We start from the raw sequence: 12375 nt of genomic DNA, 5'->3' as shown, positions 1-12375 counted from the left end.
AGAGATCCTCCTCTGTGAGGCCTCTGCCTCCCGGGTGCTGGGATTAAAGGCATGTGCCACAACCGCCAGGTTCTGGTACTTCTTAGTGGGAGCCAAGCTCCTGCTAGGGAATCTCCCTTGTCCTCCTTTGGACAATCAAGACAGTCTTGGGTATTGTATTTCTTATTCATTTCCCTTTCAAATTACAGTGATTGTTGGCATTTTCTGTCTGCTAGGTTTTCATGGCCGGAGATGGCTTTGCACAGTCACACAGATAGATCCGTCACTGTCAAGCTGACGTTCCTTCCAGGTTGTCATCAGTCAGTGGCTTCCAGAGGTTAACACTGGGCTTTTAAAAACAAAAACAATTCTTTTGTGCTCATGTCTTTTTAGAGAGAAGAAATGTACCTCCAGGGGAAATATATATATATATATATATATATATATATATCACATGATGATCAGGATCAGGAAAACAAAAATTACTAAAATCGTGTTTCACTTACTATACTAAAAAGTCTTTATTATGAATCTGAATAAAAATTTAAAACAAAATGAGAAAACATTTGATTTACTTCCAAATACAGATAGTTAATATATGTTACAAAGAAATATATATGATTTGATTCATGCCATAATCAAGGAAAGGAGTCGGTAATCTCACAGTTATTCATTAGAGTAATAAGGTTCTATGGAGACAGAGGGCCATTCACTTCTCAGGGCTTCTGGAGCTCTATATGTAGTCTACTCTCTAACCTAGTGTCTGTGATGCAGCAAAGTAATATGATACCACTATCTATGCACCTGTTTGTAACACACCACCATAAGCCTTTGAGTGCTTACTGTGAGGTGAATTCAGTTAGTGAGTGCCCATTAACCACCTGACACCTGAAGTCATCAATAAGTTATGTCTTTAGAGTTCGTCCTATTCAGGGTTGTACAAAATACCATGCAACAGATGTAAAAGTAAACATCTGGGCCAAAGGGAGAGAAAGCCTCCAGCTGCCTGGAATTTCTTTGAGGGGGGGGGTGAAGAATGTTTGGGACATGAACATCCATTCTAACACACACTGAGCCATGAAAGTACAAACTGTATCATACTCGCTGACTAGTTTTATGTCAACTTGATACAAGCTAGAGCCATCTGAGAAGAGGGAACCTCAACAGAGAAAATGTCTGCCTAAGATGCAACATTTACTTAGTGATTGGTGGGGAGGTGGGCTGATGGTACTGATTCTCTAAGAAAACAGACAGAGCCTCTCATGGGGAACAAGCCAGTAAGCAGCACCTCTCCATGGCGTTTACATCAACTCCTGCATCCATGTCCCTTCCCTACTTGAATTCCTGTCCTCACTGCTTTTGATGATGCCCTGTTATATGGAATTGCAAGTAAAATAAACCCTTTCTTCCCCAAGTTGCTTTGGGTCATGGTGTTTCATCACAGTAATAGTAACCCTAGCTAAGAAATACTCTTTCTTTTTATATCCTAGGTACAACCCTTTACCTAGGCTGAGCCCCAGGATAAACATGTAGCCACTCATGTAAAACTTTTTGAAAGTATTTTGTGTTTAAGAGTACGAAGAAGCCAGAGGCAACTGTAAGGAAGAGATTGATACGAATTATAGCTAAGATAGACAGAAGTTTGAGGTGACCCATTCCAGCTCTTCATTTTACTGACAAGGGTAAGATAGGGGGTCGGTGTTCCCCTTGTCATCCCACCTTTGTGTTTCCCTCCATGACAAGTCCCTGTGGTATGGAAAGCCATCTGACTCTGACTCTGGCTTCCCTTTTTTCCTGTGAGACTCCTGGCATTCTTCTTCAGAAATGAGAGACAGGCTTGTGGGTTTGTATTGGGTCTCTGAGCCTTTTCCACTGTATAAACCTGTATGATCTGCTCTACTCCCCAAGTCTCTGTGTTTATATGTGGAATGTATTCAGCACTGTTAATACAGGGCTGTTGAGTGATAAGCTTCATTTATGTGGCTTAGCTGAGGCTTCCTGTGTTATTTAGCTTCTCTGTTAGGTTCCATTTTATTGTAGAGGAGAAGCATGGATTAGCAAAATTAAAATCAGACTTTCCATGTGAGCTGAGTCCACCCCTGGACTCCACCATAGCCCTGAACTAAAGTTGTGCAAGTTATGCAATCTCTTTCAGCTTGTCCTGCTCCATTTGTAAAATAATGAGAGAGAATTCCGGCCATAGAATAGCCAGATGTAAGATAAAGGGTCTGGAAGATTTTAAAAGCCTGGCTTGGTTTTATTCCTGAATTGATAATATAATGATAATTATAATATTTTCCACTAAAAATAATAGATTGCCTTTTCTATGTTATTAACTTGTGTGGGAAAGAGAATTTAAATAATATGCTTAAAATTTGATTTCTTAAAATAATTTTTTAAAACTATTCATTTACCAATATAGTTCTGAAAAATAACTTACTAAAAGTACTTATCTACCAATACAGTATTAAATTCTTCACATCAGTCTAAGTTGCAGCCAGAGACACTGGATGACAGAGATAAGGTTCTTGACCCCAGGTCACTCAGCTAGCAAGCAACAGAGCCAGGTGTGAAACAAACTGGTAACTCCAGTTTGAACCCTCAGCCACCTGTCCTTTGGCCTCCTAAGAGCCAATGCATTCCTCTTTGTCAAGGACTCTGCTCCGTGGTAGTGGAATAACAATGTGTTAAAATTGTGTGTGCAGCCCTACTCTGGAAAGCAAAGTTATGTCAACATGCCAAGCACTTTTAGAACATCCTGCCAAAGTCCTTCTAAGTACAGCATGGGGGGGAGATAACACAAACTTTATATCTACAAACAGTTGAATTCAACTGCTCTTAGCCAGATGTTCTCTAGATTTTAAAAAAGTGTAATGCCTACATTTCTAAGTTTAAAGACATTTAAAAATGTCTTTGCTTTTTATAAAAACTGGTAATATTTAATTTCTATAAGAACAAAATTCATCCAGAGTAGTCAATGAGCTCAAGGATGTTAACAACTTTCCATTTAAGCAGAAGTGAGTTGAAATACTAAATGAAAAAATTATGCTCAAGCATATGAATAACACCTTTTCAATATCAGGTGTTTCAGCACAGCCACCTCATTCACCATACACAATATTCTAATAAATAAAAGCCCACCTGTCATTAGAACCTTGGTTCTTAACTGATTTACCCTACAGGGGACATTGATGATCTCTGGAGAGACTTCTAGCTTTCCTTGCTTGGGAGACATGAGTGGTGTGTGGATGGCATCCAATGGACAAAGGTCAAGGATGTCCTACATTTGCCACAGTTCAACCCCAAATGCCACCTATCTAGAGAATTTTCTTTACCCACAGCTTCATTAGCTTCAGTTACCCATGGTCAGTCAAATAAAGGAAATAGTAAATTCCAGAAACAAACTATTTATAAAACTTTTATCATCCACCATTCTCATGAAATCTAACAATATTATGACTGATCCCACCAAGATATGCTACAAACACTACCTGCCAATAACAATTTAGCAGGTATCTTGGTTATCAGATTGACTACCCAGGTATTTGAGAATTTTTTTTCAAGCAACACCTGTTTTACTTCATCATGACTCAAAGCACAAAAGTAGTAACCAGAGTACAAATCCTGGGAAGACAAATTAATACTGGAACTGTGCACCAAAACTGCAGAGCATCTGGGGATAAGAATGATCTATCTATGGTCTGGTACCATCTACATTTTGAGGTACAACTAGGAGTCTTGGGCTGTATTTCCTCACATATGAGAAAACCCACTGTTCTGGGCCATGAAATTCTGACATAAGACTGTCTACATGGTAAAGGGTTGTGGTAGAGCTCAAGAGCGGAGTGCTGGCCTAGTATGAGCAAAATCATGGCTTCATTTTCAGAGAGAGAGAGAGAGAGAGAGAGAGAGAATCTGGATAACAATTATTTGTATTTGTAATTGTTTTTGTTTACTGGATTGAGTAGGAAAGAATAGGACCCTACCACTGCACGTTGGGAAATCATCAGTTTATGGTGCTTGAATGCACACCTGTGCTGTGCAGATCCTAACAGTTCATTAGGTGAGCATTAGCTTGACTGCATGAATAAAGACCTATAAGTCACCGCTCTGTTTGGGGGATTCTGACTCCCTCTTACTAACAAGAGCAAGCTAGTGCTTTCCATGCGGGGATAAGGGCATGAGGATGACATGATTTCTCTTGCTTAAGGGAAGGAGGCCAGAGTCACTAGCCCTGCTCACTAGGAGCAGACAGATGCACAGCCCTGTAACATCTAAGTGGGCTTGAGCAAATGGAATGGCTCCATTTATAACTGTGGCTTTCTTGCTTTGTGCTTATCTAAATTTGTTAAAAGCAGAAAAAATGTATTTTATTCACATGCAAAAAAGTTGTTTTAAAAGTTTTGTACTATTCAAAATTAGGATTCAGGAAAATAGAAAGCATAATCAAAGAAAATGCTTCTGACTTTGAACCCTGACAGCATTTGCTTTGAGCACCTTTGCTTCATACCACACTTCATACAAAATTTTCAAAATTAAACGGTGTAGTCTTCAATAGCATTTCGCTGCCCTGTCTCTCTCCTTCCCCCATCTCACTACAGTGGCTGAAATATGAATACACACATTTTAATGAATAACTGAATGTTATTTCAGTGGACATAGGAAACATAGTAAATGTCACCTGACCCCTAAAGACGAAATGAAAAATGTGTTCTCTCTCTCTTCTATGTCCTTTTTTACTCTCTTCCTCTTATTTCTACCTTTTATTCTTTACTTTTTCTTTTCTCCCCAACAACAGGCTTCCTTTTAGTCTGTCTGTCTTTCTTTCTTTCTCTCTCTCTCTCTCTCTCTCTCTCTCTCTCTCTCTCTCTCTCTCTCCCTCCCTCCCTTCCTTCCTTCCTTCCTTTCTTTTTTGCATTGTCTGATCAAACTGAAAGGGTCATATCCCATTCAAACTTGACCCACCACGTGCTGAAGCTGGACTATGCTTCCCTTCTCCCACCATGGAAGGATTGTTGCTTTGTTTTCCTACTATTATTCATGGTGCGGGACTCCTTTCATTTCACTCTCAGGTGCCCACGTAATAAGCCTGTAAATGAAATAACAGATTAGCAGAGTGAGAAAGAACAGGGTGCACAGAGAGGCTGAAGGCCACAGCCTCTCTAGCTAGTAAAAGGCTCCACCCCAGTGCTATCCACAACTCCATGCATTTCAGAGCTGTTCATGCTATGTCTGCTACCCATGGCAGGAAGAAAACAGAAGAACTTGTATTTATGATTAAATGTCTACTTTTATCCTAAAACAGACACTAAAGTATCTGTTATATAATTATACAACAGATATATAAGTTATATATGCACATATATCATTTTTTAAAAAGTTCAATTTGGGGATCTTGTGCCTCAGGACTCATATCGCCCAAAGTAAGCTGGATGGAATCCACTGTGGGATCCCAGGCCTGCTGACCCAGAACCATGTTTTGCAGGCCACCTGTCCCAGGCCCTGCTATCTAAGCATCCTTTCCAGTAGTGCTGATATCTCTACTCAACACTCCCTGGGTTTGTGGCCATGCCCATGCCTGATAAGTTTTCCTTCTGGTGGCCACAGCCCAAATCAGCCTTTCTCTCAAGCAATGCTTAGCGGCTGCCCTTCTCGTCTTATTCTTTTCTCCTTCCTGCATCCAGGTTGTTTATTGACCTTCTTTGATCTCTTATATTCTTGTCACACAAACATATTTGAAAAGCATGGAGTAATTCTGAAAAGAGGATTTTACAAAGCCACTTGTGTATATATATATATTTAAGCACATGTCTAACACTGAAAGCTTTTTCTTTGTCTTTCTTTTTTTTTTTTTTTCTTTTGGTTTTTCGAGACAGGGTTTCTCTGTGGCTTTAGAGCCTGTCCTGGAGCTAGCTTTGTAGACCAGGCTGGTCTCGAACTCACAGAGATCCGCCTGCCTCTGCCTCCCGAGTGCTGGGATTAAAGGCGTGAGCCACCATCGCCTGGCCTGAAAGCTTTTTCTATATTCAGTTAATGGCAGTACTTCTAGCCACAGCCCTTCCTTTCTGAGCCTGTGGTTATTTCCTAACTCCTTAGGAACTCTTCCTCCCTATCTATGTTCTATATCAGTTAGGCTGCTGAGGACATGAGGCTCAGTAAACCTCACAATCTTGACAACAGGCCCTTTATAAAGAAAACAAAGGGGAGAAATTAGACATTCTTTAATGAAATGTCATTAAAATATTCCTTTAAAAGAAAAGGATTTATAACAGGGAACTAGAAATTTACAAGTCAACTTCTGAACTAAAATACAAAGGACCATCTAATCTCCCCACACCAAAGCAATTCTGTTTTCTCTTAATTCATTGTCTGGGGGTCAAATTTTGGATTTTTTTCCTGAAAATATTCTCAGCTATATTAAAAAGTACTACGATCGGCCTCATGGTACAGATCTATCATCTTAACCACCAGACAAGCTGAGGAGAGAAAATTGCAAGTTTAAGGTCAGACTTTGAAATTTAATGCAACTCTGTTTCAAAATTTAAAACAACAGCAACAATAATAACAATAACGATAAAAAGGTTCAGGATATAGGTCATGGGAGAGTGCGTGCTTGATGCCCAGCATCACATACACACAGCAGAAAGGTACTGAGTAGTAATTGGTAGTACTACCGGGAGTATTTGTGTCTCTTCTGCACGTGCAGGAGGCCATTTCCTTGAACTTCCTGTCTTCCTGAAGTGGATGAGTTAGAAGTGCTTATTGAATCTTCACATGCATTCTATTCTCTGATATTTGACCATGAGGCAAGGATTAGGCCTAAGAAAAGGACTCTTTACTATGTCTGTGGAGTTGTTTTACCCATCCTTCCGCAAAACTGGATACTACTGGGGAACCAAAGACACTGAGAAAATGGAGAAAAACTTCTAGGAGAAAGAGATTGGGAAAACACAAGCACCAGGATGATGGTGCAAATGAGAGCTACTGGAACTGAATCCCACAGGCACTCTGCCAGCCCCTCGTTCCATTTGCACATAGCAGTGCAGGTGCTAAAAGAGATAAGTATCCTGTATAGAATTTTCTTGCCTATCCTCTAACACACATCTCCTCTTTACTGAATTCAGTTCTAAATTTACAAATAACAAATATTTGGATATATGTAAAATAGCTTTTCTCATTCATAACTTGGATTCTACAATTTTCCAAAACCTCTTTGAGATGTCTCTAACTTTCAAAGTGTGAGGGAATAACTCCTGCCAGAATACCGTGACAAAGACAAGTGCAAATCTTATTTCACCATCCATTCATTCCCTTATCCTTTAACAAATAATTTTGAGTTCTACGAGGTCCCTGGTTATAAGTGAGGTCATCAGTCCTGAGTGCAACAAAACAGATCAAGTCCTTACTGCCATAAAACCTTGTTGTCTGTTCCTGTTATTCACAAAACTCATACTAACTCATACCAACCTTCATTTCACATAGAAATTTTAAATACATTAGCTCTTCCTAAATTAACATGTAGAGCAAGAACTTGAGTCCCTGTATATTCAGGGAACTGCACACAGCCTTTCTCTCATCGCTGCTCCGCACTGGGCCCTGCTCTCAAATCTGCTCTGCTTGGCTCATCGCCCTTGCCGGTCTCTCTGGGATTCTTGCTCCATCCAGGCAATGCCCCTGGTGACCTGAGGCTCTGCTCTACTCTGCTCACAGAGAGGCTGAAGTATGACTTCTGTGAGCCTTGTACTTTCCGGCACTTCCATTTGCCTTATGCTTCCATGAGAATCAGGAGGTCTTTAGGGAACGACTTCCCCTTAAACAAATGTGTTTGAAACCATCCAAATTTCAAATGAGCACATGAATACAATAGAAATTTACAGGCAAGTTGGAACAGAGAGAAATGTTCACTTAATGGAAAAACATTCTCCCTGAGGTTTCAGGCTCCTCTACCTGGGGCTCATTCAAGTGCAAGGGAGAACCCGGTTCCCTGTTTACTGCAGAGCAGCTTCTCAACTGGCTAAAATTAGCTTTTAGATTACTGGGCTTGTGCCACTGCAGTGCACTCTGTCCCCTGGGGCTGTGCTGTTACACTCCCTCTTACTCTTGCTGATCACCTGTGATTATCTCCCTGGCTGAGCTGTCACAGGTTGTACCTGCTAAACACCATCACATCGGCAGAAGACAGATCTTTAGCACTGCCCAATCCCTTGATCCTGGATGTTATGCTAAGACTGCCTGACTTTATTTTCTTCCATTGGAGTTGAAAGCCCTCAGCAGCATAAAACTTGCGCATCATATTTGGTCTTCTCACTTTGTGACATGCCCAGGCACACTCAAATTAATCACTGCAGGACATTTCCCACCATCGGTATTAAGATGGCTTTTCCACCTCATTCAGCACTGCAGGAGACCCTGTTCATGACATTTGAAAAGCCAATGTCCAACAGAAGGGAGCATTATAATTCTCTGGCCTCTGTTCTGTGTTTGATTTTCTGGATGTCTTGCTAATCATGTGCCTCCTCCAGGAAGAACAGAACTCCTGAGGCAGAAACTTTCCCAGGAGAAATAATGTAGTCTTCCTCCAAACCACTTCTTCAGGAGATGTGTTGGTTCAGTGTGACCACACCTTGGTTTCTCTTCTGGTACCTGAGTTATTAAATAGTATCACTGGGCCAGCAAGATGGCTCTGCAGGGAAAGTCTTCTGCTGCTAAGCTTAAAGAACTGAGCTTGCTCCTCCAAGCTCTATATGGTAGAAAGAAAGAATTCACTCCCAAAAGTTATCCTCTATCGTTCACAGGAACACTGTGACACATGCACAAGCACACACACACACAATTGCACACACACACTATATAACTAGCTACCTAAATGAATGCATACACAGGCATAAATACGTACACAGATAAATTTAATAGAAAGTCATCAAATAATAAGCAGAAGTAAATAGAATTCTCATACCTTTTCTTACAGTATGAACAGATGAGATGTAAATTCCTAACATCAAAAAACTACATTAAAACATGACCTTTAGGATTGTAATAAGTCATTAGAATTTTCCTATGTTTAAGGAAAATCAACTTAAAAGATAAGGGTTAACCCTTATTGAGAGTTTTGTCAGCATGGCATTGTTTTGTATTTTAAGCATATTAATTTGTTTAATTCTTAAAATATCTTCCCTATAGACATCGTGACCACTCCCACAGGCGTACAGAGTTTGCATCCACTCATGGTCTCCTAACCAGCTGTGTGATTTTTCCAACCTGAAAATTAAACTGCTCAGTACTTATTGATCTCAGTCTTTGTTCAGTAACAGCTTTCCTGTAAGCCTTCAGTCCTTCTTTTTCAGCTAAGATTCTTTTTTAAAAAAAATATTGATTTTATTGAGCTATATATTTTTCTCTGCTCCCCTCCATTCCTATCCCCTTCCCTTTAACCCTGTGCCATGATCCCCATGCTCCCAATTTACTCAGGAGGAAGACCTGAGTCTTTTTCTGCTTTCTATGTAAATTAGATCCATGTATGTCTCTCATTGTTGTCTAGGCTCTCTGGGATTGTGATTTGTTAACTGGTTTTCTATGCTTTATGTTTAAAAACAACTTATGAGTCAGTACATATGCTATTTGTCTTTGTGGGTCTGGGTTACCTCACTCAATATGATGTTTTCTAGATCCATCCATTTGTCTTCAAATTTCAAGATGTCTTTNTTTTTTTTTTTTTTTTTTTTTTTTTTTTTTTTTTTTTTGCTGTGTAGTACTCCTTATCCATTCTTCAGTCAAGGAACATTTAGGTTATTTCCAGGTTCTGTCTATGACAAACAATACTGCTATGAACATAGTTGAGCACATGTCCTTGTGACACAATTGAGCATCCTTTGGATATGTATCCAAAAGTGGTATTGCTGGGTCTTGAGGAAGGTTGTTTCCTCATTTTCTGAGAAATTGCCATACTGATATCCAAAGGGGCTGTCCAGCTTGCATTTCTACCAGCAATGCAGAAGTGTTCCCCTTTCCCCACAACCTCTCCAGCATAAGTTGTCATCAGTGTTTTTGATCTTGGCCATTCTTACAGGTGTAAGATAGGATCTCAGAATTATTTTGATTTGCATATCTCTGATGACAAAGGATTTTAAGCATTTCCTTAAGTGTCTTTCAACCATTTTAGATTCTTCTGTTGAGAGTTCTCTGTTGAGGTCTGTACTGCGTTTTTTTTTTTTTAATTGGATTATGTGTTCTTTTGATGACCAATTTGTTGAGTTCTTTGTCCATTTTGGAGATCAGACCTCTGTCTGATGTGGGGTTGATGAAGATCTTTTCCCATTCAGTAGGCTGTCATTTTGTTTTGTTGATCGTGTCTTTTGCTTTACAGAAGCTTTTCAGTTTCCGGAGTTCCCATTTATTAATTGTTTCTTTCAGTATCTGTGCTACTGGGGTTATACTTAGGAAGTGGTCTCCTGTGTCAATGTGTTCAAGTGTACTTCCCACTTTCTCTTCCATGAGGTTCAGGGTGTCAACTAATGTTCTTTTTTTTTTTTTTTTTTTCTTAAGCTAATGTTCTTAAGAGTAAAAGTCCTTCATCTCTTTGGCCGGTTAATATAAATGGATAAGAGTAAATATGTAAGCAAAGGACACAAACTGGCAGTTCAAAAAACTTTTAATAGCTGAGCAACTTATATGGCAACATGCTGGAAAGCTCTTTTTGTAGAAGAGATTTTATTGCCATCTAGTGCTCAAAATGAAAATAGCATGTAAACATGGTTAGGCTTTATTTGCATTTAAAGTCTTACTATCCAGGGTGTCATTTAATAAAAAAAAATAAATTTGCAAACATTAAATATTAACTAATTAAAATCTGACATATTATAGTTATTGTTTCTTCTTACTCCTCTTATTATTCATATTCTAAATACCTATGTCCAGAATTCTTTCATATATCCTATAAACCCTTAAAGAAAATTGAGAACTAATTTTTAGTAAATGAAGTTAATGTGCCTTAGCACCATATGGTTTATTTTGCTGTGTTAGTTTTATCCTGGTATCTGATGTATTACCATTTCAAATGCTTCCAAGCATATTTATGACTGGCTCATCTCAACTCGATTTGTTTAATGACATAAGTGGCCATGGTTAGATGCTGGAAGCTATAGTATCTCTCCATTTCACAAATGCAGGAACTATGTAATGCACCCTCCAGCCTGATAGCCTGCTAGTGTTGTTATCCTTGTAGGCTTTTAAGCATGCCGTTATCCGAAGGTTATTAAACACTTAATTTACATAGGTTTCTCCCCACTTTGAAATGTAAAGATACCTGCAATTACACCCTAAAGAATGAGGTTGGTGTGTTCTGGAGTCTTTTCAGACGGAAGCTCCTGGCACACTGTTCTGCAAGCTGCTGAAGCCTGTAGAGCAATTGTTTGGAGGTTTGAACCTAATCCAGAAAATGATGGCCCCTTGAATGCAGAAGTTTATTATGGCATCACACGTTAGGAACAGTGAGAAGGAGATGGGGGTTAACATGACAAACTGTTGTGTGCAATATTAATCACTGACAGTAATAGCAGACTGCACACTGTAAAGTCTCTACCTGCTGCCAATGAAATGATTTTTCATGAAGATGCAAACTGTGAGAAACAAAAGTGGTATTAGCATTAACATTCAAAGTGCTTTGAATTTCAAGAGGCTGAGCCTTCCCTGGACCCCTGTTTTTATGACATCATCTGTTCATACAAAAGTAAGCAAGTGGTTATTTTTTGCTTGCCACAGTATAAGGTGACAGGCAAGTGCCAGTGGCAAGAGTAATGCCCAAGCCCTCTGGGAGCTGATGGTCCAGGGAGATAGCCTCCTCCAGCCTTGCCCAGGGTGTGCATAGAATAATTACCATTTCTAACAAGTGCGGGACCATGTGTCTACCATACACAGCACAAATAATGGATACATTCTTCATAGGACTCTGAATGTCACAAACTAAGTATTCTGAGACAAGCAGCTTATATATTACCACTAATGATCAGAGCTCCACACCTCCTAATTTCAAGGGATTTAATTAGCACATCCTCTTCACACTGACCAATCTGGTTTTACCTCACCCAAGTGGTAATCTATTAAATAACTTTAGCCTCACAGGAATTAGTTACATGATTTAGCTTCCAATGTCTCAGGGCTCTCGTGACCCAGGGCCATTAAGGTAATGTGCTCATTGCTGCCCTTTCCTACAATAGCTAACACATAGACCACCGAAGGAAGCAATGAAAGATAACCAAGATCACTAACTGTACAACTGTGTTGTAGGAGGCTGCTTGTTCATTTCCTGGCAACCCTGACTCCCAAAATAATCACACAGAAACTATGTTATTTAAATCACTGCTTGATTCATTAGCTCTAGCTTGTTGTTTGCTAACATTT

This window comes from Alexandromys fortis, unplaced genomic scaffold (genome assembly GCF_014885135.2).
Source record: "Alexandromys fortis isolate MF-2015 unplaced genomic scaffold, M_Fortis_MF-2015_v1.1 scaffold_74, whole genome shotgun sequence".
Taxonomy (NCBI): Eukaryota; Metazoa; Chordata; class Mammalia; order Rodentia; family Cricetidae; genus Alexandromys; species Alexandromys fortis.
Note: the sequence above shows the minus strand (reverse complement) of the source record.